The sequence below is a fragment of the Lissotriton vulgaris genome, chromosome 6 (assembly GCF_964263255.1).
Source record: "Lissotriton vulgaris chromosome 6, aLisVul1.2, whole genome shotgun sequence".
NCBI classification, from domain to species: domain Eukaryota; kingdom Metazoa; phylum Chordata; class Amphibia; order Caudata; family Salamandridae; genus Lissotriton; species Lissotriton vulgaris.
Genome location: NC_141694.1, coordinates 721905242 through 721932968, shown reverse-complemented (window position 1 = coordinate 721932968; position 27727 = coordinate 721905242). Strand labels below are relative to the sequence as shown.

The window sequence follows — 27727 nt, the reverse complement described above, 5'->3', positions numbered from 1 at the left end:
CCCCGGCCACCAGTATTCTGATTGTAATTCTATTAGAGATTTCAAGATCTGTTGGTGCCTCGGACCCAGTCCCATGTGTGCGTCTTCAATCAAGAAAACCCTCCGGTTCGTGTTTTGAATTACTCTATCCCCCACTCCAGGGATTTGAGCAAAAGGAACAGAGTTTGCATCGATTATGTATGTATTACGGAGTGGATAGTTGAGATAGTGCTGCATAATCGCCTTTTAATGACACTTACCGCCAGCATGGTTTCTCCATCTATTTGTTTTTCTGAACGCTTTTTAGTGGCTACGGAAGCCGGTTGAACCGCTTCCGCTGTGGCTCTATTAGCCAATGAATTCCCTGCAACGTGAACGCCATCACGTCGATGACTCAGTGCGTGTATCACGTGAGTCTTTTGTAGTTCTTTCTGTAAAATAACTACTTGTTCCCAAAGCTTTTTATGTTTTATTGAGGCACCTGTGTCATCTCTGTAACCGTTTTTGCTCCATGTCTGCATGTCACTGTTATATGACTTGACGCATAATGCGAATCGCACACTATTAGTGTGGGGAATTCGCGATCGGCATTTTCAAGCGCCATCTTTAAAGATCTTATTTCAGCTCACTGAGCTGAACAGTTTCGGAGTGATTCAGTTTTGGTAATCATTGGTTTGAATTTACCAGAGCGCCAGCGACCTTTAACAATAGCGCGCGCTGCAGTGTAGGATTTTTTCTCTACATCTTAATGGTGTGCAAATCTGTCCATATAGATCACACATGTATATTGTTCGGGAGGCAGAATTTCGATTGGCAGAGGATATTCTTGTTCGTATTCTAGATCATCTAGTTTTTTCAGTTTCGGGTCAAAATAGTATTTCACGTCTTCTGTAGCAAGAGAATTTTCCCATTGTATCCATTTTGGATCGAATGTCACTGTATTCAGATTGCGTGGACTTGTTAATGCCTCAAGGGCTGATTCTGCTGTATAAGCAGTTATTCTTTTGCCTTGGGCTAGGGCTCTTTCTCCTGCTACACCAGTTTGAACCGTTGTCAGAATATTTTCTGTAGGGCTGAATTTCATTTCAGCTTGAGTGTACAAGTGTGATTTGTAAGCTATAGGTACCGTTTCTCCCTCATTGGAGGTCAGGTATGTGAATCCGCATTTTCCTGGGATTACAAGGTTGCGTACGTTGTCGCGAGTTTGCAATTTTGTTTTAGTTAACATGTCTGTTTGCAATGATCTCAAAATTTGTGTTTTTGAGTCCAATGTATTGGTTTGAAATCAGATTTTATTAATTCATAGAGAGGTTTAACCCTCTCCGCATAATTTAGAATGTATGTTCTACCGAAATTCAGGAAGCCTAGTATTGATTGTAAATTTTTCAGCGTTTTCGGTGCTTGAGTACTGCACACTTCTCCAAGAAGTTGTCTGCCAGGCTTTTGCCTTCACTTGATAATTCATATCCTAAAAATAGGACTGTTATATGGGCAATGCTTGACTTTTTAAAGTTGAATTTGTAACCCTCTGACGCGAACCCAAGAATTATGGTGTTCACTCTTTAAGTGAGCCTCCAGGTCATCGTCCGTAAGATAGATGTCATCGACATATGATAATGCCTCATCGTCATATATTTGTAGTAACCCTGTTACCCTTGCTGAGAATAATCCCGCGCTATTCTTGAATCCCTGTGGAAGTCGGCAAAATTGTTTTTACGATCCCATTATTGAGAAGGCGGTCAAATACCTGCCTTCAAGTGCAATGTTTTGACAGAAGAATCCATTAGAGATATCTAATGTCGTTTTTATATTTTTCGCGCACAATGTTGTTCATTAGTGCTGCACTGTGTGAATTTTGTACTGCAAAAGTTTTGCAGTAGGAGTTTAAATGTCTGTAGTCCAAAACTAGATGATATGAATTGTTTGGCTTGGAGACGGGAAACAAAGGATTGTTCATTTGTGAGGTGCATGTTTCAATCACCCCTTGGTATTCAAGTTGATCTAAGATCTCCCTGACTTGCTTTTTAGCTTCTTGTTTAACTGGGTACTGCCTTTGTGCAGTCGGTTGATTTTTTAACTGGATTTTGTGGAGAGGAGAGTCCTCATCCCATCCTACATGATTTTTGTATAATGCAGGGGCTTGGGCCACTGCCCATTTTCTTGCAAATGTGTATTTTTTATGAATCGGAATAGGATTTGAGAAGGCAGGCATAATCATTTCTTCGCCATGAGGGCACTCCCTGACAAACGTTGGTGGCCAGTCTTTTTCAGTTAACAGGATGTCATAGCCTTTAGAAAGTTTCTCCCAAAAGAGACCTTTTATTTTCCTAGTTTTATCTCCCTCTATACGTAATGTTATTTCATATAGTTTATGGGGCACACTAACTCGTGTGTCTGCAGTTTCCACCTGAATGTATTCATTCGTGTCCACGGTCTCCAGAAGATTCATCAGGATCTTGCGAGCTACGGTCACTTCTGCTGCGCTGTCTAGCATTGTCTGGGCCCACTCTCCGTTTTTCAGTTGTGTCCTCAGAATCCTCGGCATGTTTAATTTTAATACTTGCTACCTCCTTTTTGGGAAATTGTGATTTTTTACTTTGATGAGCAGGTTCTTTGTCTTTGGACTCGACGTGCTCTTCCTTGTGTTCTGACCGTCCTCTTCTTTCAGATTTCTGTGAGGAAGTCTGAAAAGAGCGAGAGGGACGTGTATCAATATCTTGATATCTATCAGGTTTTCTCAATTTATCCCTATCTCTAAGATTGTATCTTCTCTCAGAGGGTTCCCTTTGGGGAGACTTGCCTCCTCGGCCAGGAGAGCTTTCTCTCTATTGAGGAGACCTTGCTCTTGACTGAAATCTTTTTTCCTTGGGAGTGGATTGTTTATTACCATCCCAACTCTTTTTTGGAGTATTTAGATTATTTTTAATAAATGTTTTTTCAAGATTTTCAATTATTTGGGGTTTTATTGCTTTCCCACCCAAACTATCTCTTCCTAGTTCTTCATAGGATTTTTTAATGATTCTGGCGAGTTCAAATGGTTGGTCTGTTATATCTGTCTCCTTCAATTTCTGGCGGATTGCCACACATGCTGCTTCTCCTCTTATGTTGGCCAATAATACAGCCGATTCCTGCTTAAAGTCTTTTAGTAATTTCATACCCAGAGTTAAAGCAGGTTCTGGACCGTATTCGTTTTGAATTTGTCTTAGTACATCTGGTATGACCGCCATAGACGGAACACCATGTGTTTTTGTGTAGATGGAAGCAAAGACCGTGCCCCAAGTGTCACAGTCCTCCACATGTGGTGCGACCCCCATTGGGAGGCAGATAGTCAGAATTCTGTATCTTGCTTCTCAGGACTCAATCTCCCAGCAACCCGAGAGGGTAACTCGGGAACACCGGAGCTGGATTTCTCGGCGTGAGAAAAGGCTGCTTCTCCAGCTCGTCAAAAAGGGAGGGGCGGCTTCCTTCGGCTCTCGCAACAGCTAGGCTATCGGACAAGTAGAACGTTGCTCTGCTCCCCACCAACGTGTGTTTGCTTAAGGCAACGTTTGTACATTTATACCTGAAAGGTGCCAGGTTTGACGTAAGGTTGGACATAAGACGTCACTACGAACTAACAGTTCTTTCTGGACTCCAGGAGTTCTTGTGCAAATCAAAACAAAAGCAGGGGGTTTTCCCGGGCTGCTGGAGGCTTGGTTTGTTTAAAAAATGCGTTGTGCTTTCTAGGAGTCTATGGGAGTAGCCTTGCCGTGCTTTGGACTGCATGGGCTATTACTAAATATGGATATGATTCTTATGCCTTTATAAGGATATTATTTATTATAACCACATAAGGGCATGAATCGTGAATATCGAATTAGGGTCCTAGATAGAAATACAACAACCCTGTCTTATCAAAGTAGACGTAAATACTGTCTGCACACACAACATGCATGCTATAGTAGACGGCGGTAAAAGGACACAGATTGGGTCCAGCGCGAAGTACGTGTTCGTCTGTCTCTCCTACCCTGCGGCCGACACCGGGTTGCAGGGGTTGTAGTGTAGTTCCTAGTTTCCCACTAGGCCCTGCGCATTGGAATAACAAACAGTAGTATCGACGTGGAACTGCGGATATTCCAGGCCTCCACTGACTATGCTAAACTTAATTGGGTTGTGTTACCAACTAGCTCAGAGGTCACTGGAAACTTTCTTCTCTGCATAGGAAGTGATCAGCTTCCTTGGCACAGACAAGAAGGGATTCAGCTTTCCAACAACCGTGCAACATGACAACTTTGCTCCTCAGATCAAGAGTCAATCTCTAGGGTCGTGTGAAACAATAGACATGTATTTCACTCAGTCAGTCTAGTGCAGTTTACTTTCACGAGATGTAGAGAATAGAGACGGGCGTTTGTCAATAAAGGGTTAACATTTATTGAACAGTCTTTCTTCTCGTACAAGAGAAATGTATTGCCACAATTGCAAGAATTGTTACTATAAAAAGTACGTACAGTAAGATAAGAATTGCGAAATAGAACTGTAAAAGCATTGATATGGTTTCTTAACCATACAATGGTTTAAAAGTAATAAAACATATATACAGTCATATATACATTAGGCTAACATACTCAACTGGTGCTTCTAACTAAGCCTACCCCAGTGTGCCTGACCTAAGCCTAACACGTGGAAGGGGAGTAAGTAAGTAGCTTTAAGTTAAGTTGGTTTTGCCAAGGTTTGTTTCAAGAATTCTCGTCTAAGGGTTTAGTCAACACCATACCTCTGAATAGAATAATGGAGGATTGGTATCTCCTTCAGGGGTCACTCTCGATATCCCAGTCACCCGCGAGGGTAGACCGGAAACGCCGGAGCTGGATTTCTCTGAACGAGAAAGGCAGCGGGTCTCTTCAGCGCGTCGAGGAAGGAGGGGGGACAGCGTCCGAGGGCAGCTGGAATCTGCTGGATGTCTTCGCAGAGGGACGGCTGTTCAGCTCCTAAGCGTACTGCACCATAGTTCGCGCTTTAGCAGCGATAATGGTATCAGTAGCTTCACCACCACAGGGACAGCAGGCTGCAGCGACAGAGTGCTAGATTTACCAACACAGGGTCTTGCAGGCAGCTGGCATCAGCAACAGTAGCTCGCATTGCTTAAGGCAACGTTGGTAATATTTATACCTGACAGGTGCCGGGTTTGACACAAGTTTGTTGGACATAAGACGTCAATTAAAGATGTCACTAGGAAGTGATAGTTATCAGTTGCTCATTAGAGTTCCATTACTAATCAAAACACAGCAAGCGGGGATTTCCAGGTTTGCTGAGTTTTTATCTTGTTGAAGAACTCGGAGTGTTATCTAGGAATATCAGATAGTGACTACTGCTCTGTCATTGCACTAATTGGTCGCAAAGGAAGTGGCAGAGAGAACTATGCTGGAATGTGGCTCTGTTCGTGTGAGGCCAGAGATGACTTTTCAGAAAATCGCACTTGAACGGTTATGCCAATATAGGGAATAAATGGATTTATAGCCGAATAGGGGCATAAGGTCACAGTATCGATCAGGAACCTAGATAAACACGCAACAGGGTTATCTTTTGAGTACAATTCCCTTGCCCTAACTAGAGTGTTGGTCTCTGCCTGGCTTTGGCGCAAGCCTCTGCCAACCAGAGATCCCATTCCTAACAGAGCCCTACTCCGGTCTCAGTTTGGGCTCAATTGGCTGAAGTCCCCACGCTAACCTGTATATTTGATTATAACAAGTACAAGGGTGGAGTGGATAAAAATGACCAGATACTTCAACCATATAATACAAGTCGTAAAACTCGCACATAGTATAATAAGTAGGCTACCCACCTAATCCAATTGGCAACACAAAATGCATATGTTGTCTGTCATCAGATCACCACGGAAAGACTGAAGCTTGAATTTCAGCTAGCTTTTACTTCTGTAGAAGCAGTTGCCTCAGCTTCATCAGTGGTGAAGGATGGTGCATGGCTGCAGGATCGGTACTTGTCCAACAGAATTTCTGCAACAGACAAAAACAATCACAGATATCGCAGAAGCAGATATTGTGCCTGGTAGAGGAAATTATCTGGAGAGGTGATATTACCGTTTCGAGCTACCATCTCAGCCTGGCCTGTGTTTTCCAATTGCTTCACTCTGTACCACACAAAAGTGGAATTTTTAGAAACAGAAGAAGCGGAGTAGAGACATTTCGTTGGCATCCGCTTTTAAATGGCTGTGTATAGATACAGCCTTCCATGGCCCATTATTTGACTAGCTGTGTAGCCTTTCAAACTGCCCTATCTAATTTGGAACATGCTGCAAAATACAATGCTTGTTCTTGCTAAATGAGAATTAAGCAACAGTGTCTTTACTGACTCCAGTAAACAGATACATATTGGTCTTATTTGTGACCTGCTTGCCACCTTCCTTATACTTTGAAACATGGCAGATGTTCTGTCCCCAGTATTACAACTGCACTAGAGTCAATGCCCTGCACAAAGCGGTGGATGGCCACATTTTGAAGGAGTACCCTGTGTGCCAAACCCTAACACCCTTTGTTTTTCCGGAAGGGCTCTTTAGGGAACTTAGGAGAGTCTACCCCAGAATGTTTACCCCATTGTTCAAATGTAGATACGCTCACACTGTCCTAGACATGGGACACAAAAGCATCCTCCTCCAGCTTGCTTTCACATATTGTTACAAAAGGTTCATCTGGCATGTGCATGCTATTAGTCAGAATTCCAAGAGAGAAAGAGAAGAGGTAGTCAAAGCTTAGATTATGCTTGTTTTCTCAATCTCGCTTAGACAGAAGGCAGATGGTCATGGTAGGGATGACTTTCAGAAGATGGCACTAACCACTATAATTGGCTGTGGCGACTGTGTGGCTGGAGGCGACAGGTGTTTCAGTCCTATGGCAGTATGAATGTGATACAATCTTGAGTGGTGCCATTTTCTGATGTAAGAAATGTGTAGTGCTGGGCATGTATCTAATGGGGTGAATGGCCTTTTGCGTGTGGCATATAAAAGGCGAGAGCAGGGACTTTAAAGTGGTTGGTGCCTTGATGTGGGTTTACAGCTCAGAAGCTATAAATCATGGATTCATAATTCTGATACGCCAATTATCCTATTATCTGTGCCAGGAACTACCTAAACCAGGGACCATGCACAGACCACACTAACTTCATAGGGTCACATTTTACATTTGTTTCTGCCACAGGACCAAGGCTCAGCCATAAAACCGGGTTAGTGTTTTTATCAAGAAAAGTGTGGGGATGCTGAGTGGTAGGAATGTTGCGGATCTCCTCAGATTCTGGAACTTTACTGGATAGAAATTTGAGGCATTGTTTTGATTTTAGTCAAAGTTTAAGTTGCCTGGTATTCTGGGTCAAAAAGCTAGTTGGATCCGCACAAGTCATACCACTCTGGACTGCGCTGGCAGTCTTTTTTTTTTTAATGTCTGGGTTTCGTAGGTTCCCTAAATGGCTGCCGAGCCAGGGCCTAAATTCCACAGCTACCCACACAAGATTCATTTTTCATGCCATAAATTTGACATCTTCGCATTGCATGTTGGTGCCTTTTCTGTCACAGGTGATAGACCTAGCCACACAAGAGATTACCATTTTCATCGGAAGAAGTGTAGGAGCACAGAAGGGTAGACCATTTTACATTAACAACTGGATTTCTGTCCATGTTTGTAGGCCAGTGTAAGCCAGTGTTCAAGGAACAACACATTCTGAAAAATGCCATCTGAATCAACAATTAAGAGCAAGACAAATGACCAATATTCTTAAACTCAGTATCTTGTGCACATTTCAAAAACAGAAGGGATTCCTACCTACCCATTTTTCATTCATTATATTTTAGCATATGAATTACTGTTTAGTTAGTACAAAATGAAAAATTATCATAATGTACACCTCAGTAGTTGGCTCTCCATATCCCATATTGTCACAAAAGCGAACAAACACTGTATGACCTGCATCTAAAAGGATAGGGTGGACATAATTAAATATTACTTTTGGAAATCGGACATTGAGGCACTAATTACAGATGAAAATATCACCAATTGTCAATGTTCCCTATTTATTTTAATTATTTTTATTATTTCAATAAGATTTAGCTTTGGAAAACCGAATAATCAATGTACACAAATGAGCCTTACTGAATGTTTTTAGAAATGTATTTCTTTCCTGGTTTACCCATCGATGTCACACCTTTTACCACCACAAACTGTTAAAACCACAATTAACAGGAAAAAATGCACTACCACTTAAAAAAATGCAGACAATGTGGTAACAAACAGGTTTTTTTAAACAACTCTATTTATTTTTTAAAGCTAGGAAGATGGTGATCTTACCACAGCAAACCTTTAGTTAATGCCATTAAAAACGCCTCAGCAGTTAAGGTGTTAACACACCTAGAATTGCTTCAAAGCCTTTTCGAAAATATCCGTAGGGTTGTATCATTAAAGTAGACAAAGTTTGTTTTTGCTAGGTTTCCTATTCTAGCCGTACATTTCCTTCAACTAAAATTTTTAATTGGGGTGAGATTTACATATAGTAGTCTTTCTTTTAAGTACTACATGCGCTAGGTGAAAGGGAGAGAAAATATATTTATGAAACATATGTAAAATGTTTCCTAGAACCCAAGATCCAAACTCTAAAAGAGGTTTATGTAAAAGGGAATGAAATTAGCTGAAAAAGTGAAAATGAATTAAGTTCATATTCACAAAAAGTAAAATGTTTTTAAAAAAAGTATACGGCTCTTAAACCCGCCCTCAGAAAAATCCTGACAGAGAAACAAATGAGTAGGTCTTGCATATATAAACGGAATGCCAAAATATTGGCTTCGGCAATGCTTAAAGTATTTTTTTTAAATAACTATAAGAAAACATTTCAAGATATTGGTGGAAAAGCAAACCCATATCTTAGGCTATCTCAGAACTGTACACTGAATAAAAAGATTGACAATATGTGAAACAGGTTAGTTTTCAAAAGTTTTTTACCTGTTCATGTTTTCACAAGAAAAACGCTGAACAGAATAAAAATAAAAATAATGAACTGCCAGCGTTTAAAGGACAATGCTGGACAGGGCCTTAATTTACTTTACACAGGATTAGGTAGTGAAACAAATGTTCTAGCCATTTTGCCCTTCACAGTGGCTCATGAAGCAGATTTATGGGCCTCCATTTTCAGTCATGCTCAGTGAACATTTTGCCACTTATGACAGCTGAATTACTACAGCAGCCTGCCCCTACCTCCTCCCCCACCCACCAAAGTACCATAAATGTTGCTGTGTGTGCAATGGCATGTGCTTTCATGTTACATATGGAAGGCACCAGATAAAAGGAAACTAACCATATACAATATGCTCTTTACTCAAACCATTAAAGTATTCAAAAAAGTGATGGCTGGAATGATTGAAATAATCTTAGCCGTGTGTCCCAGTCCATTGTTATTTTGCACAACATTCCACCTCAGTATGAACCCAGCCATATGCTAATCAGTCTTGACCCTGCTCCAATGGGAATATTTCAGCCAAAACCGCCGGACCAGGTCCTCCCTGAAGCGGAACACAAGCAGCCCAAGACTGATTTTGACCTATTTAGGGCTCATCAGCCAGCTATAGCCTGTTTCCACACAGAATGCGAAGGGATCCACGTGTGTGAATACCCATCCCACTTAGGGCAAAACCCTAAAGTATACCAGAAATGTTAGATGGAAGGTTTGTACTATTCTCAGCCAGTGGTAATTGCTCAAAGCTGCATCCCAGTTGTTATTTTGCACACCATGCCACCTCAGTTTGGACCCAGCCATATCAGCCTGAACCGTGCTTCAGCAGTAAAAGTCCAGCATGAACAGCCAGGCGAGGTCATCTCGACTTCAGTCAAACCATGGCAACAATATACCTACTGCTTTTCTTTTAAGAGCAAGCTGGGAGAGGCGGGGAGAAACACTGAAAGTGCAGAGGAGTGGGTATGTGATGAAGGAAGCAGCACATGAAGGGTGGAGCAAGAAAGCACAGGCAGTCCCATGGGGTGCTCAACAAAAAAAGAAAACAGTAGTTCCCTGGCGTGACATATAGAAAAATACAAGTTGTCCAGTGAAAAAGATGGTAAAGGAACTATACTTCATGGGAAGGAAGAACACACAAGCAGGAAATAACGCAAACAAATAAGCAAGCAAAGAAAACTCACAAGACAGACAACTGATAATAAGCAGAGGGCAGAACCAAAGCCTACTCTAATTATTTGAATTGTTCAAGATAGGTCTTCAACAATAGACAGATATAAGCTATAGGTAGGTGAGAACTAAAAAGCTGTTCTGCAGCTCCTCCACCCCAATTTGATCAGAATGAGGGCTGATATCATTTGTCAGAAGTGCATATGCAATTATAAAGAGAAATGGTCACACAGATATCTGGGTCCTACATTTAAGTAAAACTTACTGAGCCTGCCAGGCATCCCAGCCGTACAGGGTTAGTACATTCTGATCACAGCAATTAAGAACTTATGATAAATAATGCTCTATGCCCATAACTGATTTCAAAACGAGAAACATTTTAAACAAGCATTCGCATAGCCAATAAGTCTCACCTTTGGGACTTTATAAGTGTTTAGCCATGCAACAGTTTATGTTGCACCAATGATATTGTGATGCATAATTAAATACTTATAAGGTCCCAAAGGCGAGACCTATTGGCTATGCCAATGCTTGTTTTCCTAACAGCGTTACCCTTACTGTACCATAGTCTGCTAAACATCGTCATCTGTCTCCTCCTTGGAGTGCTTTAGGAAAGTATAGACTTAGAAAAGAAACAACCACAACAATTATCTCCCTGGTCTGGGCTTTCTATTATTGCCAGTTGGTTTGCACTGAGGCTACTTCAACATTTTAGCAGCGCTGATGTTGAAAGGCAGTTGAAGTTCACCTCTAGTTTGTCAGGCTACACAATTGTGTTTCCATGGCAACTATCAGTCCCTGTATCTCAGTTCTTTCCCACATGGCACTCATCCCTAAATAAAGACCACAGGAATGCAGACGCAGTGACGCCATCAGGAAAAGTGTGTGAATGACCTCGATTGAAGTGTCCGAGGAACAGCACTAGATTCGCACATGTGCAGCAAATGGCGCAAAGCGGCGAGGTGAAGCGTCCTCTGCTTTACTAACCTTACTTGCGCCACCATGAAACAAAGTATAATAAAAGCAGTGGTTTTATAGAGTTACATAAATTAACTAAAAAATGCTTAAAATATTAATGTTAATTCAGAGATGGTGATATACAGGTCTGTTGATTATAGTAAAGCGTTAATGGTAACATATTTGTGTGCTAGAAGTTTTAAGTGACAGCTTTGACTGCAATAAGAACGTTCAGTACTCCAAGATGGCTGACAGCGGTGTGCTCACGGAGACCGATAAGGGCTGGCAAGTAATAAGCACACAGGTTTGTCCTACGTTTAGGTTTATTGTTTTGGATGCTGTTCTAAGCTAGAGCATCTTCGCGGCGTGAGCAGCAGCCTCTTCCCTGCAGCAGGTGTTGCAGTAAGTAGAGCAGTTATCAGCGCAAGTGCCAACGCAAGGTAAGAGATATGCATCCAAAAGAGCTGCACAAGTGGGAGTCTGCATGCTTCATTCCCTGCAAGTTACTTCTCTCAAGTTTGCGTTCAGTCCGGTCTGTGCTGCAACCGAGTATAGTTGGCCAGTGCCGCACAAAAACACAATGCACGTATTGTAATAGTCTTGTGCATTTTCGCCTATCATTAAAATGTACCCACTTTACAGTGACATCTGTCTGGTATTTATTATTAATAAACATATTTTGCTCTGAGGCCAGTTCCTTGTCAAGCTCCGCAGTATAGATCGTGTTGTGGCTCGCCCCTGCTCTGTCTCAGTGTCGCCGAGTGTTATAGTAGCTGTTAGAGACATTGGCTATGTACGCAGCACCGGGGCATCTAGCTTTAGATATGGAGTTTTTGGTGGAATGTTTGAGGTGAACTTAGTTTGCTGTGAACTTAACAAGTGTGAGGGGTGGGGGGAGTGCGCGCGCTAAGCAGCAAAAGGAAATTAAACACGCCGGTAATGTTTGTTTAAACAAGACGTGTGGCCGCGAACGGGAGTTGTGTGCACGCACGCGAAAGTGGAACACGAAAGTGAAACTGATCGCGGTACAGATGGCACCTTGGACGGTAAAAGCTGGTGGGTGAGCGCGTGCACGCACGCGTAACAGCAAGCGCTAGGCCATCAAAAGCATGGGATAGCACTTTGAAAACCCCGCTTACTAATTGTCTCGCAGAGCAACACATGCGCAGGCTCAGGCGAGACCAAAAAACGCTTCAAGACCTCAGCACTTCTTTTTCCTAAATTTATGGATTAACCACATATTTGAAATTGTGTGCCTATCCCCAGTAGTTTCTTTTTCCAAAGACTTACGGCTATGGCTAGGGAACATTTATGAAACAGTGTGCCTTTCGCAGAGCTAAAGGCCTTCAGAGTGTACCAGCCATGTTGCCATATCATAATTAGACCCAACATATAAACGCTTGCATTTTATAGTCAACGTGTCAGACAAGAAAACATGTGTAAAAGAAGCATAGTGGTTTAATCAGACCGATAGCCACTGGAGGAGCAGAGCACTAACATTAAAAATATGCTACATAAACAGGCAAGAGTGTACTTAAATGTTGATTGCAGTTAAGGAGAGGAATTAACTAGGGAGTCCTGAACTGCTTAACTTTAGGAAAACTAATATATAAAGACCTCTTTCCGCAAGCATGTAACAAATATAACGTCTTTCTAAGATTCATAAAGTGCATTTCATTACCATGCACAACCTTTCACCTTAGTAAAACAAATGCTATCGGTGTATTGAAAAGTTTTTAAATTTCTCTCTTTTTTTTTTTAAACAGAATAGTTTTTAAACATGAATTTAGAAACATTCATGCTTCCGCACCAGCCTGGCAACAATGCCAGTAGTGAACTAAGAGGTAAGCCAGTTGCAAAAATACATGAACAACATTATAGTTTATTAAATGACTCACAGGAAAGGTTTTTGCAGAGCGCACATTCTAAAGTCACGTATTTTAAGGGGCCTCATATATGTAAAAAAGAAAGCTAAATAAAGGAAAGTAAAATAAAACAACTGTCCAGGATCACACAATTTTGTCAAGCAGGAAACCAGGTTTTCTATTGCCACATTGTGCAATATAATTCAGCCAGTAGATATACATGCTTCGCTTCCCCTACACACACCTTACCCCTCCCCCACTACCCCGGCTGGTTTCTGTGTGGCCCTCGGTCACAACAGTGACCAAACATTTTGACCCCTGTGAAAATGTTTGCGAGTAACGCATGCTCTAGACTGTTCAGTGGAATGTTCTAGATGCGACTTCACAACACATCAAGTACTGTCTGTATTCCAAGTTGAAATATAAACGTTTTTTGAACATTCTAAAAAGGCAAAAATTATTTGTCAATCACAAAAGGGAGAGATCAAAGGTATGATAATCTTTGGCTGATAGGTAAAGCAACACAAAAAGGCTGGGCCTTCCAGCAAAATGCTTGATGCGCCTCAAAGCTTGTATTTAGGTCTGTCCCCTCACAGATGCGCAAAAGCTAGATGCAGGTCACTGCAGGGGTATTAAGCTTCTCGTTCGGAGGATATTGTTCCTACTATATTTAGGGTCAACCTAAAGTAAGACCGATAGATAAGAGGTGGATAACTTTGTCCACAACAGATCTGTGAGGCTGAGATGGTATTTGAAAATTAGCATATGTCCAAATGACTGTTCAAAAACAGAAACTACTAAAGAAAGTGAAAATAATAATAATAATAATAATAATAATAATAATAATAATAATAATGGACGTAGAAAATGTAATATTTAATTAGTTCTAACATAGGCATTAATTATTATTATTATTATTATTATAATTGAGCTTATAGAGCGCACAGCTACCCGTAGGTTTCCCGGCGCTAAGAACAGGATGAGGGTAAAAGCAGGCAAGGATTGAGACTCGTAAGATAAAAGAACAGCCTATTGGTTAAACAACCAGGTCTTTAAATCCTTGCGGAATTTAAGGTAACTTGGTTCAGTGCGCAGGAGAAAGGGAAGGGAATTCCAGAGGGAGGGTGCCAAGTAAGCAAAAGACCGACCACCCATTCTGGCCCGTTTAATCCTGGGTACCTGAAACTTGTGCTGGTTGGAGGAGAGAAGAACGCGCGAGGGACAGTATTGGTGAACTAGATTCCTCAGATAAAGTGGAGCGCTGCCGGTATGGATTTTGTACATGAAGCATAAGGCCTTAAACTTTGAGCGGCATTTAGATGCCAAGCCAGTGAAGGTTCTTTAAGGACAGAGATGTGGAAGATTTATTAGGAAGTTTGCAGAGAAGCCTGACGGCCATGTTCTGCACCCTCTGCAATTTACGAGTTACTTCCTTACATGCGCCAAAGTAGAGGACATTACCGTAGTCCAGTCTAGATGTAATTAGGGCCTGAACTACGGTTTTCTGTGTGTCCTGAGGAAGCATCCAGGTGATCTTCTTAAGCCACTTGAGAATCGTAACACAAGTGGAGGCGACTTTAACCGCTTGTTGCTTCATAGACATCTGGTCATCGAAGATAATGCCAAGGTTACGGGCCGTTTTGGAGGGGGCAGGAAGAGGGCCCATTTGAGAAGGCCAGTGATGAGATCCCCACAGAACTGTATTGTTACCAAACAGAAGAAGTTCTGTTTTCCCCCATTCAGTTTTAACTTGTTGTCATACATCCATTTGGCAATGTTGTTAAGTCCTGAACATAAGGAGGAAGACGTGGAATGAGAATTAGCAGAAAGTGAGTAGATAATCTGGGTGTCATCAGCGTAGGAATAAATGGTGAGCCCAGATTGTTCTGCAAATCCAGTGATGCACAATCATGTCATGATTCGAGCAATCAGAAATACAGCAAATTACAAAGTTAACTTATTTTATTCTGTCCTAACTCTAAAAGATACTCCTATACAGTGGCATTGTGCGATTTATCATCATTGCAAATGAAACACTTCCTGTTCATCTCGAATTATCTTTTGGCTAGTTTGCCATGGCAACTAATTACGTTACATAAATCCAGAAATGCAGTACACAGCTGCAGGGTAGTTTAATCTTGATAGATTAGTGCCCTACCAACACTGACCCGCGGTTCTTGTGACCAAGGAGCCAGCAACCCACTTCACAGATACTAGGTTGGCAGGGCTTGCTATTTCAAGCTTTCCCAAGCATTGAGGGCTGAGGAAACGAACAGGAAAACAGTTTCAAATCTTATTATGGTAACGTGGACAGAGGGATAGGAGGACTGCATATCTCTTTATGCGGATGATATCGTTATCAACATGGCATCCCCTAAATGCTCCAGACTCTTAAATGTATGCAAAATATATGGGGAATGTTCTGGATACAACATTAACTGGGATAAATCAGTGTTATATGTCCTACGTGTCTCCCCACCAATATTACCTAGAGGATGCGCCGAAAAAATTGTATCAGATCGTTTTAAATACTTTGGGATCCATGTCACGTCAGATCCGGAAGACTTTATCACAAGAAATCTCCAGGGCCCGCTGCAAAGGCTGTGACGAGATGACAAGCACTGGCAATCACTGCCCCTCACTCTGTTAGGTAGAGCAGCGCTTTTTAAAATGATGGCGCTCCCTCTACTTCTTTATGCACTTCACAACACCCCGTTTCGCGTCCCAGAGTCAGATTTCAAGTCAATAGACTCAGACGTCACCAAGCTCTTGTGGGACGATAGACCTACTAGGATAGCTATGACTAAACAGGTCCGGAGCTGGTATGACTGCGGTATTGCAGTCCCCAGTGTCCAGCTATACTACTGGGCCTCATAATTGGCTGTAATAAATCAATGGTTCCACGCGCCCAAGGCAGACCCTGCTTACTGATTAAACAGACACACCTTGGGGGTGGGCGGATTCAATAAAACCGAAAGCAGAACATGAGCCTTTTGAGACCCATCGCACACAGTCCACCTATGGAGCGATAAATTGACGCAACATACCACACTATGGGACACTGGCAGCCTGGGTAAACTGGGCAAGAGTAAGGGATTCAGACATCGGAACGCACTATGAATTTCACGAGTGGGGGACCTTTGGAAGGCTGGAAAACCTATCACTTTCGCTCAACTGCAGGATCAATATGAAATGGCGCCAACTGAATTATTTTGATACCTGCAGGTCAGAGATGCCTTAGAAGCGGTAGTCCCACCCGACACGGACCTGCCAGAAGCATCCCCATTAGAGGACAGACTCCTCACAGAATATATGAACAAGAAGGCCATATAATTCACATATTGAAAAATAGTAAATAACCATTCAGACCCCACACAGCAGCTACGAGACAAATGGCAGGCTGACGTGGGCAAACTAGACGAATCCGACTGGCAAGAGGCGATAGAGTCTCCAAGGGATGAGGCGTTATCCTCTAGTTTAAGTCTCCTCCAACTAAATTTGCCCCACAGAACATATTTTACCAGAACAACACTACACAAGATGGGGAGGATAGACAATCAATTCTGCCTTTGACAATGCAGCGATATAGGTATCTTTGATCATACACTGCCCAATACTTCGACAATACTGGGAAGCAGTGATGGATACAATCACACTGGTCAGCGTGGGCCCTGCACCATCAGAACCTAAGTGCTGTCTCTTAAACATCTGAGAACCCACAGATCTACATCATGCAACACAAATTTGGGCAACCCTAGGTATAACGATAGCAAAGCGGAATATTGCCAGGCTCTCGGCGGCGTGCACTGCCCCAGTCCTGAGAGACTGGTGCATAGATATGGATATGGTGGCTGAAAAAGCTACATATGTTCATAGAGCTTGTCCTAAAAAGTGGGAGCGGGTATGTGGCAAATGGAATATATATCGGGGAGGCATCTGTACCCCGCCCAAAGTAGTGCCAGATGTAATGTTTTCACAGCAAGTCTCGATTTAAAACAAACTTCTTTTGGTAATTTCTGGGAACATGGACAAGGCAGTGGTTCTACTGGAGTCCTTCTCAGAGTATGGAGTGTAGGTGCGGCACAGCAGCCAGGCAGGAGCAGCCTCACAACATTATTCGGATAGAGGCTTGGGGGGAATGGATCTGTGCTATCACCAACACATCTGGAGACCTCCTCCTTCTGCCACCACCTCTTTGGTCACAGATGGGACGTTGACCTTTGGACCCGTGCGTGGCCAGTGCGGCGAATGGACCCTCCTGTGGACTTGATCTAGAGAATTGTGGACTCTGACTCGCTGCCACGAGGCGCGCCAGGCCCGGCCTACGAAGAGGTCTGTGACCTGGCCTGGTGAGGAAACAGGAGAACCCCACTGAATCCTGCAAGAGCTGATGAGCAGGGGAGGGCCTGGAGAACACCCGTACTGCACAGAATATCTCTCTGGGCCCACCGGCTAACTTGCGGAGCCCTCTGGACAGGCTGAGGCGGGACGACCCTGCACACAGAGTGACAGTGGCCAGGTTGGTGAGGGCAGTGGCCTGGATTGCAGGTTGGGGAGCGGGAGATGGGCCATCAGCCATTCAGCTCGCAGATCAGAGGTGCGGCCCGCCCCTGCAGACCAGGACTGACCTGCAGGGCTCGCCCTGCCATAGATCACGCCCAACCCAGCTTTCACTGGTGCCTGCAGCCTGGGGGGGAAGAAAGACTGCAGAGACCCAGTGAGAGCTGTGTGACCCAGAGGCTGAGATCAGGCCTACGGGTCACCTGGCCCACGAAGAGCATCTCATCCTCCTCTCACCAGAAAAGCTGAAGAGCCCCCAGATAAGTGGACGAGAGATGGACCCCCGCCTGGAGTGAGGCAACTGGGTTGGTGGAGCTGCACCCCAGGCTGCTGGTTGGAGGGATGGGGAGCATTCAATTGGTCGCCGTGCCCTCCCCCTGGGAATTTGGACTGCTCTGATTAAGTTCCCATTGGCGGATGTCGCACCTGATCCAGCCTTCACTGCAGCCCTCGCTCTGGTAGTAAGGAAAAGCCTGGAGAAGCCCACCGACGATTGCACAAGCTAGTGATTTGGAAAAGCCTGAGAACTTCTAGAGCATCTGGGTATCCCTCCCGCCCTATTGGAATTATTAGATGGTTTAGAGGGCCCCCCATACCAGTAGAGGGGAGGCAGTCTCGGGACCCTGGACCCTGCACTGCTTCTGTCGAGGGTAGATCTCACTCTAGTGAACTCCAGGCACGGCTGAGCCTGATGGGTTGTGCGTTGCTCCCTCCATCTGTCCTGGGACCCTGAAGGACAAGAGAGGGATGGGGGAGAGCAAGAAAGGAGATGGGTTCAACATCCTAACATTAAGGGCTCGATTACGATCTCGTCAGGGAAGCCCTCCGTACGACTCTTATCAGGAGTGCTTTCCCAGCGAATCGCGCTGTGCGAGTCCGACCAAACGAGTACGATGCAGCCGTATACTGACTGACTGACTCGGTTTGAACTCTATGGGAGCCTGTGTACCGACGGGTACACAGGCTCCCATAGTAAAAAAGGAGTGGGTGGGGAATAGCGTACACCCCGTTTGCAGGCACCCCATGTTGCTCACCATGCTGTGCATTCTTGGATCGGGGGGGCACATGCACACCCCCTCGCAACCGATTCGGAGGGCTCCGGGGGAAGGGGGCCTACTACGGCCCCCGAAATCCGATTCCGACAGCCATTTGGTCTCGCTGACAGAGTGGATACAGCTGTCCAAATCGTGCATCATGCTCCCTCGTTCGAAATTCGGCTCCATTGAGTGGCATGATTCAGATCTGAACGAGTCGGACAGACAGGATCTGGTTCGGAAACGATTCGGTCAACCCGGACGAGATCTTCGCATCGTACTTGGTCGTTCGGAAAGGGGGACGACTCAGTTGGAAACATAGTCTCCGAATCAGATTTGCAGAATCCGTAACCCGCCTGGAGGCCTTCCTAGCGAGATCATAATCGGCCCTTAAGTCTGGTGAAAGAATCCAAAGAGGAGCCCCGGGGAATTGCTAGGTTACCATTCCCACGACACAGAGCACCCCCATTCTCCATCTGATATGGGGAAGGATAAAGGGGCGAAGCCTCCCCCAACCAAAACCCGTATGGAACAATACACCACAAGCTGACCGGTGCTGGGGATGCCACCCTGGTCAGGGCCCCCCTACCTGAAGGAGATTTTGCAGCGATACTGCAAGCTATCCATCTTCACAAGACTCTGTGGAGAATAAGATAAGGGAGGTGCGAGTTGACATGACCCTTATACAACAGGGCCTCCCCAATGCCATAGCCTGCATAACGGAAGCTAAGTCCTGTCTGTCTACAGTGGAAGAGGACGTACTCTGCTTGAAAGAACAGGCCAAGCAACTTCTGTCCCACACGAAAGAGCTGCACAGATGCACGGAGGGTGCAGAAAATCGATCGCAAGTGGGCATCCCTGAAGGGGCGGAGCCCGCGCAAGAAGAAGCCTTCTTGGAGACCGGGACCAGATCCTGGATGCCAGTCGGCGGCCTCTCGTGTGGTTTGTCGTGGAGCAGGCCCACCGAGTTCTTGCACTGAAGCCACCACCTGGAGCACCGCATTATAGTCCGAATTCTTAACTTCAAGCACGGAGATGCTATCCTGCAGGCGGCCCGATCCCAGGGTAACAAACTGGCTATACCAGGGAAGTCCAGGCACAGCAGACATCATACGTCATGATTAAACAGAAGATGGGAGCTCTCTACTTTTAATATAGACTTTTATTCCTGGTTTGCCTCAGAGTGGTTTTCCAAAATAAAACTCTATTCTTTGACACCCAGGAAGCAGCCTGGACTTGAGTGACAGAGGAGCGTACTCTCTGTCCTCGCAAAGCTGCCTCTTCTCCCACTCCCTGGCCAGGACCCACAACACCAATGGTTCTAAACCCCAAACGCAAAGGACCGGCTCCTGCAGAGGGTGTAGCACCCGCAGAGTGGTATCCGCCTCACTCAATGACACCACACGTGGATCCGAAAGGCCTGCCCGAGCTTCTCGAATCATCAAGCCAACAGCAAGCCTTAGGCACTGAGCCTACATCGCCCGGCGGATGATCACACATGCCTCAGACTATGGGGTCTGAGGACACTAACCTCTCTCGGAGCCCGAAGATTTAACAAAGACTCACTCAATATGCTTGTTTCTTTATCCAGAGAGAAGCTAAATCCTGTAATATGGAGGGGTCCATCACTCCGCCTCTATCTTAGTTTACCCAATTTTCATACTTTTGTTAGCTTAGCCTAGTTTTCACTTCTTCTTATTGAGCAACAGATGTTTCCTAACAAGAAGTATAGGGTGGGCGCGTTAGGTTGAGGGGGTGGGGGGAATTGAAGTTCATATTGTTGTTACACTTAATTGCATCACTAGGCAAGGTATGTTTGGGTCACAACACAGATCACCCCTTAGATACAGTGAGGTACTCCCAAACATTCCAAGGTCCTGAGAACCCCAGGCAGCTGGTGACCACACGTGGACACCTCCTTTCAACTGCACCTGACCGACATGTTCACATCATACAATGACGGAAAACCCCTCCGAGTCATCTCCTGGACCACCAATGGGCTCCTAGATAAGATTAAGCATGCAGCGGTCCTAGAATATTCTTTAAGATCCACCCCAGATGTCCTCTTAACTCCATGAGACATCTCCTGGGAGACAACAGGCCCTTTCTCGCACAGCAGGGCTACGATAGGGTCTCTCATTCGGGCTTTGCTTGGGGCTCCCGTGGAGTGGAGATTCTTCTGCGTCGCTTCCTTCCCTTCATAATTACCCAAGAGATTAGAGACCCTTAAGGCCGGTTTGTTGCTCTCACAGGGAATCTGGAAAACACTACACTTAACCTGATTTCACTTCATGTGCCCCCGAGAAACTCTCAAATCTGCCCTCCGAGATGTTGGAGCCCTCTTGTCTTACCTCCCACAGGGTCGGACTGTTGTGGGCGGCGACTATACTGCATTCAGAGAGACTTTTGTGCCACGGCTCCAGGCCCTATATGCGGAGGTGGTGAAGACCGGTGCCTTCCCACCAGAAATAGACATGGCCACGGTAGTGATCATTCCCAAAACACCCCCCACCCGCATCATGCTCGGACTACCGTCTGATCTCTTTGATCAACACTGAGGTCAAAATCTATGCTACGTCCTAGCCACATGCCTCAAACCAACACTTGCCTATCTAATACACCCCGACCAGTGTAGCTTGATGCCCAGGCGCAGTACGAGGCATTGCTTGCAACACTTACATGTGGCTCGGGCCCGTCCACACCTACTCTACCCGGATCGGGCTCAGTTATTGATCAACTTAGAAAAAGCCTGTGATACCGTTGCCTGGCGGTACTTGGGGAGTGTGCTGGAAATAGCGGGATTTGGCCCATATTTCTAAAAACTGGTGCGAGTACTCTACTCCAACCCTTTGGGTCGGGTCCTGGTCAATGGTGCACTCTCAGATGCTTTTCCAGTTCGTCGGGGAACGAGGTAGGGATGCCCATTTTCTTCCCTCCTCTTCGCCCTGGTTAAATAACCGTTCGCCCCCGGCTCATTAGATGCAACGCCCAGTTGCAGGGCTGGCGCTGGCAGGGACCATATGAGGACTGCATCGCCTAATACGCAGACTACATCCTACTTTTCCTTGCAGATCCGGCAAGATCCGGTCCTCGGTACATTCGGATTCTCCAACCATTTGGCGCTGCATCTGACCTTCGCCTGAATCCAGCCAAATCAACACTGATATTCCTCCATGTGTCAAGAGAATGGGTGTACTGCAAACAAATATCCCCATGCAACGCCGCACCTTTAGGTTTAATGCATTTTTATTAAGAAAAAGAAACATGGGGAAGGGGAATAGGAGGTTAAGGTTACATACAGTATAATAAGGAAGTAGCGCATCTCAGGAGCGTTGGCGAAAAGTAGTCCGGTGGCACAGAAGAAAAATACAACAAATGTAAGGCAAAGAAGCAATCTGAGTAACCCTCGCGTGCACCTCAACACCCCATCCAAAGCCGAGCGCGGATAGCCATCAGCGAGTCATCAAAGCACCACCCAACCCCTCCGATCCCCCCCGCCCCCAATAAAGGAAGAAGAAAGAAAACAACACCCCAACTCCCCCGTCCAATGGCCCTGCAATAGGATAACCCGCCCCAAGCAGCCCACCCCCCATCCCCTAAGATCCTGTCCCCAGTGCAGTCTAATCCACCGGGGTCGCCGGCGGCGTCAGCCTAAGAAGTCGAAGGTACCTCGGGCAGGTGAGCTCCCGGAATTCCGTGGACAGTAGTGCTAGGAAGGGTTGCCACAGCTCCTCAAATTGATCCACATCCCCAGCCACTGTGAGCGACATCTTCTCCATACCCAACACCTGCCAGAGCCTATGTAACCAACCCGTAATGGAGGGGACAGTGGTGGTGCGCCAGTGGACAAGAATATTCTGGACCGCGGAGCCTAGCGCAATTGCAATCTGTCTACCCCTGCGGGACTTCAACGGGTACATGAGATCATTGGGAAGGCCTAACAAGTCATACGCCGGGAAGCGCGGCAGCTCAATCTCAAAGTGCCTATCCACCTCATCCAAGACCTCCTTCCAATAGGCGGTCAGCTCCTGGCAAGCCCAAAGAATGTGTGAGAGTGTACCCTCCTGTCCGCATCCCCGCCAGCACCCCTTGTCAGTGTGTCTGTGCATTTCATACAGCCTCTCCGGGGTGTAGTACCAATAAGTAGACACCTTAGTGAAGGTCTCCGTAAGTCCCGTGTGATATGCTGAGTGCCGCGCCCGATATGCAATTTTGTCCCACTCCTTATGGCTGAGTGTCCTACCCAATTCTCTGTGCCAGCGCTCCCTCCCCGGATTATGATAGTGGAACGTCGGGGGCTGAAGGAATTTATACAAATCGGTAATTAGCTTGGCGTCCGAGGTCCGGGTCACCAACCACCGCTCGTATGATGTGATTTGGCGAGCAGCGGTGTCGCGAACCTGGGGTTGGAGAGCCCAGTGTCGGACCTGCATATAACGCAGTCTGTCCATCTCCGTCAGGCCGAAGTCCTGTCGAAGTTGTTGGAAAGGAATCACGCTGTCCGGCCCGTAGATCTGGAAAAGCGCCTTACAGCCCGCGCTCACCCAATGGGAAAAGGCTCCCGGCTCCATCCCTGGGGCAAAGTCCGGGTTGCCCACTATGGGTGTGAACGGCGAGGGAAAGGTGGTCAGGTCATGAGTTTCGCAAACCGCATCCCACACCCTCAGGGGGACCCGCGTAACAAAAGAGGCGTAGAGATTAGCAGGGCGATGCGCGCGGCGCAAGAACGGAACCTCCTAGAGGGTGCGGCCCGCCACCGCCTGGTCTTGAAAAAGCCAGTGTTTGTCGGACTCCCATCTGCTCCACTCCACCAGATATCGCAATTGCGCCGCCTGAAAGTATTTACGGAGGTCCGGGATGCCAAGGCCCCCCGCCTCCGGAGCAAGCGTGGAGAGAACCCTCTTCATCCGCGGCTTGCGGCCTTGCCAAACGAAGCGGGAGAGGTCAGCCTGCGTTTGCCGTATCCAGCCTACAGGGGGCTGGAGAGGCAGAGCGCGAAAGAGGTATAGAATCTGGGGCAGCACCGTCATCTTGACCGCCGCGATGCGGCCCAGCCACGACAGCAGGCCCTTGCTCCAGCGGCCAAGTTCCTCCTAGATCTTCCTGCCGAGGGAAGTGTAATTGGCTGTCACCATCTCAGGCAGTGTGGGCGCCAGCAAGATCCCCAGGTATGGCACCGTAGACGAGGACCACTGCATGGGAAAAAGGCGCTGAAGGTCCCTCCTGGTATCCGCCGCCAGTGACACATCCAACGCCACCGACTTGCTCATATTCATTTTAAAGCCGGCCACACGCGCAAAGGCATCCAGTTCCCGGACGCAAGCAGGGAGCGACCTCTTGGGGTCGTCTAGGGTCAGCAGGACATCGTCCGCGTAAAGGCTGACCGTGTGGACATATTGGCCCATCTTGACCCCAATGGCGTCCGGGTTGTTGCGAATCCTCTGAGCAAACGGCTCCATGTAGAGGGCGAACAAAAGCGGCGAGAGGGGACAACCCTGTCTAGTACTGCGTTCGATAGCAAAACTACCGGAGCTACACCCATTGACCCGCACCGACGCCGAAGGATTTTTGTAACAGTTGAAGACCATGGTGGGGAACTTCTCGCCGATACCCAGTTTCCCGAGAACCAGCTCGAGGTATGGCCAATGAACTCTGTCGAAGGCCTTCTCCGCATCAACTGATAGCAGCATCCGCTCCCCCGGGATCCGCGAGGCCTTCTCTAGTACATGCGTCACCCTCTTGGTGTTGTCCACCGTCTGTCTACCGGGTACGAAGCCAGCCTGGTCCGCCTCCACCAGTCCCGGCAGGTGTAGACCAAGCCTGGACGCTAGAATCCCCGTATATAGCTTGAGGTCGACATTTAAGAGTGAGATGGGCCTGTACGAACCACACAAGGCCCGGTCCTTCCCGGGCTTCGGGATGACCGATACCGTTGCGCTCAGGAGGTCCGGTGGGATAGCGCCAGACTCGGAGAAGGAGTTAAAAAGCAGAGTCAGGATTGGGGCCACAGCGGTGCAGAAGGTCTTATAGAACAAGGACATGTAGCCATCCGGGCCCGGGGCCTTACCATGCTTCAGTCGCGCTATAGCGGAGATGACCTCCTCAACATGGATGTCCCTCTCTAGATGGTCCGCCTGGGCGGGATCCAGCACCGGGAGGGCCACTGACTCCAAATAGTCCTCGGCGTCTCGCGGCGAGGAGGGCTCCCCAGCATACAGTGCTTCGTAGAAGCTGCGAAAAGATTCTGCCACCTCTGCGTCACCAGAAACAACAACCCCGTCCGTGCCCACCAGTTCCTTCACGACACTACGCTGCTGTGCGACCCGGAGCCGGTGGGCCAGGAGCTTACCACACTTGTCACCCCCTGAGTAAAAGGCATGCTTCAGACGTAAAGCGGCGTACTCCGCCCTATCAAGATCCAGTGCCGATAGGAGCTTCCTTGCCGCTTTCAATTGCCTCCAAACCCTCGGAGCCCCCGTGCGGCGATGGACCTGCTCGAGCTCCCGGACCTGCGCGGTCAGTTCGTCCCTCTTACGTTGCCGTTCCTTATTTTCGGCAGAGGAGATGGAGATAAATTCCCCCCGGAGGACCGCCTTCAGAGCCGCCCACTGCGTTGTTTGGGACGTGTCAGAGTTGCCATTGTGAACCAGATACTCCTGAATGACTTCCCCTATGCGCTTCACAACAGACTTCTTATGTAAAAGGGTATCGCGAAGACGCCACGTCCCCCGATGGGGAGAGGCCCCCGGCCACTTGAAAACGCCGGAAACTGGCGCATGGTCGGACAGAGACAGGACCCCAATGTCCGCCGCTGTGGCGGCAGTGCACAGTGGTCCACTCACCAGGAGGTAATCCAGCCGCGAGTAAGTGCGGTGCGCATGGGAAAAGTAGGAGTAGTCCCTATCAGTGGGGTGCAGAGAGCGCCAGAGATCGTGCAAATCCATCTCCACAATCCGATCCTTCACCGCGCGGGAAAGTTCCCCCGTCTGTGGGGAGCGTTGCGCCGACCTGTCCATAGCAGAGTCGAAAACAATGTTAAGGTCCCCCCCCCCAGGATAACATGGCGGTCGGGAGAGGCAGTGACGTCAACTAACACGGAGTCTAAGAAACAATCCTGGTGATCATTCGGGCTATAAACTGAGCCAACCGTAAAAGCTATTCCCCCTAGTCGCATGCGATATGCAAGGAGCCTCTCCTTTTGTTCGGCATACTTGTACAGAACCTCACCTCTAAAGGAGCTCGCTAAAAGAATGGCCACCCCCGCAGTCTTGTTCGCCGCTGAGGAGAAGAACTGGGTGGGGAACTTGGTGGAGCGCAGCCTATGACAATCCCTGGGCAGCAAATGGGTTTCCTGCAAGAGGCATATATCCGCCTGCGTCCCCTCCAACAGTGATAGGATCGCCCTTCGCTTCACGGGGTTATTCAGACCCTTAACATTAAGGGTCACCACCTTTAAGGACGGCATTCCACCCGGGGATCAGAAACGCTATGCAGCAAGCAAGGGATCAGCGGGCGGGGCGCATGGGGCAGGCGCGCGGGAAAGGCCCGGACAGGCCAAGCGTGGGCATGGACAACATCGGACGGGACCCCCCCAACAACAAAACAACCCTTGCACCCTCCCAAAACTCACTCATGGCAACTAGCCCAAAACAAATGTAAACACCCCATTGTCTCAGTCAAGCCTCAAAACGGGCAAGTCCGTAGGAAACAGCAAAGTGGACGTTCAGCCACTCACCTCCAACCGCCCCCCCCCTGGCCCCAAACCCAGCATCATGGAAGCTAAGAACCTCTCCCCCCGGAGTGAAGTTAGGCCGTCAAGGCCACGCCATTGGAGTCGGCCAAGTCCCTGGCCGCCGCCCTCAAAGCATCAGCCATGTCCGCCCTGATGGTGGGGGAATCAGGACGACCTGCACTCGCCGGCGACTGTCTCCTCGTTGACCTCCGCCGGCTCCGTCTCTCCGGGCGCCTCTACGACGGTGTAGCTCCATCCTCCTCCGTGGCTGTGAGCCCCAGTACCCCACAGATGTCTTGTAGGGAGCGCAGTTGGTGCAGCACCCCGTTCCATCGAAAGATCAGACGGAAAGGGTGTCCCCAGGAGTAAGGCGTCTCGTGTTCGCGCAGAAAGTCAGTGGCGATCCTGAAGGACCTACGCTTCTGCAGCGTGATGGCGGACAGGTCTTGGTAGAGCGCTACAGGCCGCTCCCTGAAAGTTAAAGGCTGCTTCCTGCGGGCCTCCGCCATGATGCGCTCTTTCAGCGGGAAATCGGGCAAGAATGCCAAAATGTCCGGGGGGGGGGGGGGGCACCGATGACTGGCGCTGTCGACCAACCCTATGCGCTCTGTCAATGCGTACAGGGAAGTCCGCGTCTTCCCCCAGGATCTCTCGGAACAGGTCCTGTAGATAGGCCACCAAGTCGGACCCCTCGTCTGCGGATGGGACACCCTGCACCCGGATGTTATTCCGCCGGGACCTGTTCTGAAGGTCTTCAGAGTGGGCCTGGAGCTCGACACATTGCTCCCTGAGGCGGAGAACGTCCTGCTGAAGATGGACAATCTCTTCGTCCCGGCGCTGGCCTGCCGTCTCCGCTGTTTCTACTCGCTCGCCAAGGCCCTCCACCTCCCTGCGTACTTCACGGACCTCACTGGCCACTTCTCTCTTCAGCGTTTGAAAGTCTTCCTTGAGGGAGCTAAACAGTTCCTCCATAAAGGACCTCGTGACCGGTGGCTCGCCCCCAGCCGCATCCGCCGAGGCCCGGGAGGATCCCGGCGACGGCTGTGTTCTGTCCCGCAGCTGCTGGGCCCTGCCAAGCATATCCGGCAGGGTGCGGTCCCCCTTCCTCGAGCTGCCTTTCCCAGCCATCATAGTCGCTGCAGTGGTCGAGCGGGCTCAGGTCCAGCCGCCCCAGAGTTGCCCAGTCGCCGGTGGGCGCCAGACGTGGGGACCACTCCGCAAGCAAGGGTGCCTCGCCACAAGCGACAAAATGGCGGTCCGGTCCGGGCACTACCAGTCGCGGTGCCCGGCCAGGGCGGCGATCGGGAGCCAAAGCAGGGCCCCCCCTCAGCACGTCCCACAGGAAGTTAGTTCAGTAGCGGAGGCGACAGCAAGCGCCCGCCAGCCAAAGGCACCGACGGAGGCCACCAGCACCAGCTCTTTGGGGACAAGATGGCGGCAGGGCG

At 47.8% G+C, this 27727-nt stretch overlaps 1 long non-coding RNA gene across 1 annotated transcript in view; it reads right to left on the bottom strand.

Annotated features, from left to right (window-relative positions):
• The window catches only part of LOC147707896 (uncharacterized), a 457867-nt gene that overhangs the window by 300565 nt on the left and 129575 nt on the right, over positions 1-27727 (bottom strand). Inside the window, exon 2 of the long non-coding RNA XR_015296477.1 lies at positions 5801-5972. This is a non-coding gene — a long non-coding RNA (uncharacterized LOC147707896). The remainder of the gene's footprint in view (positions 1-5800; positions 5973-27727) is intronic.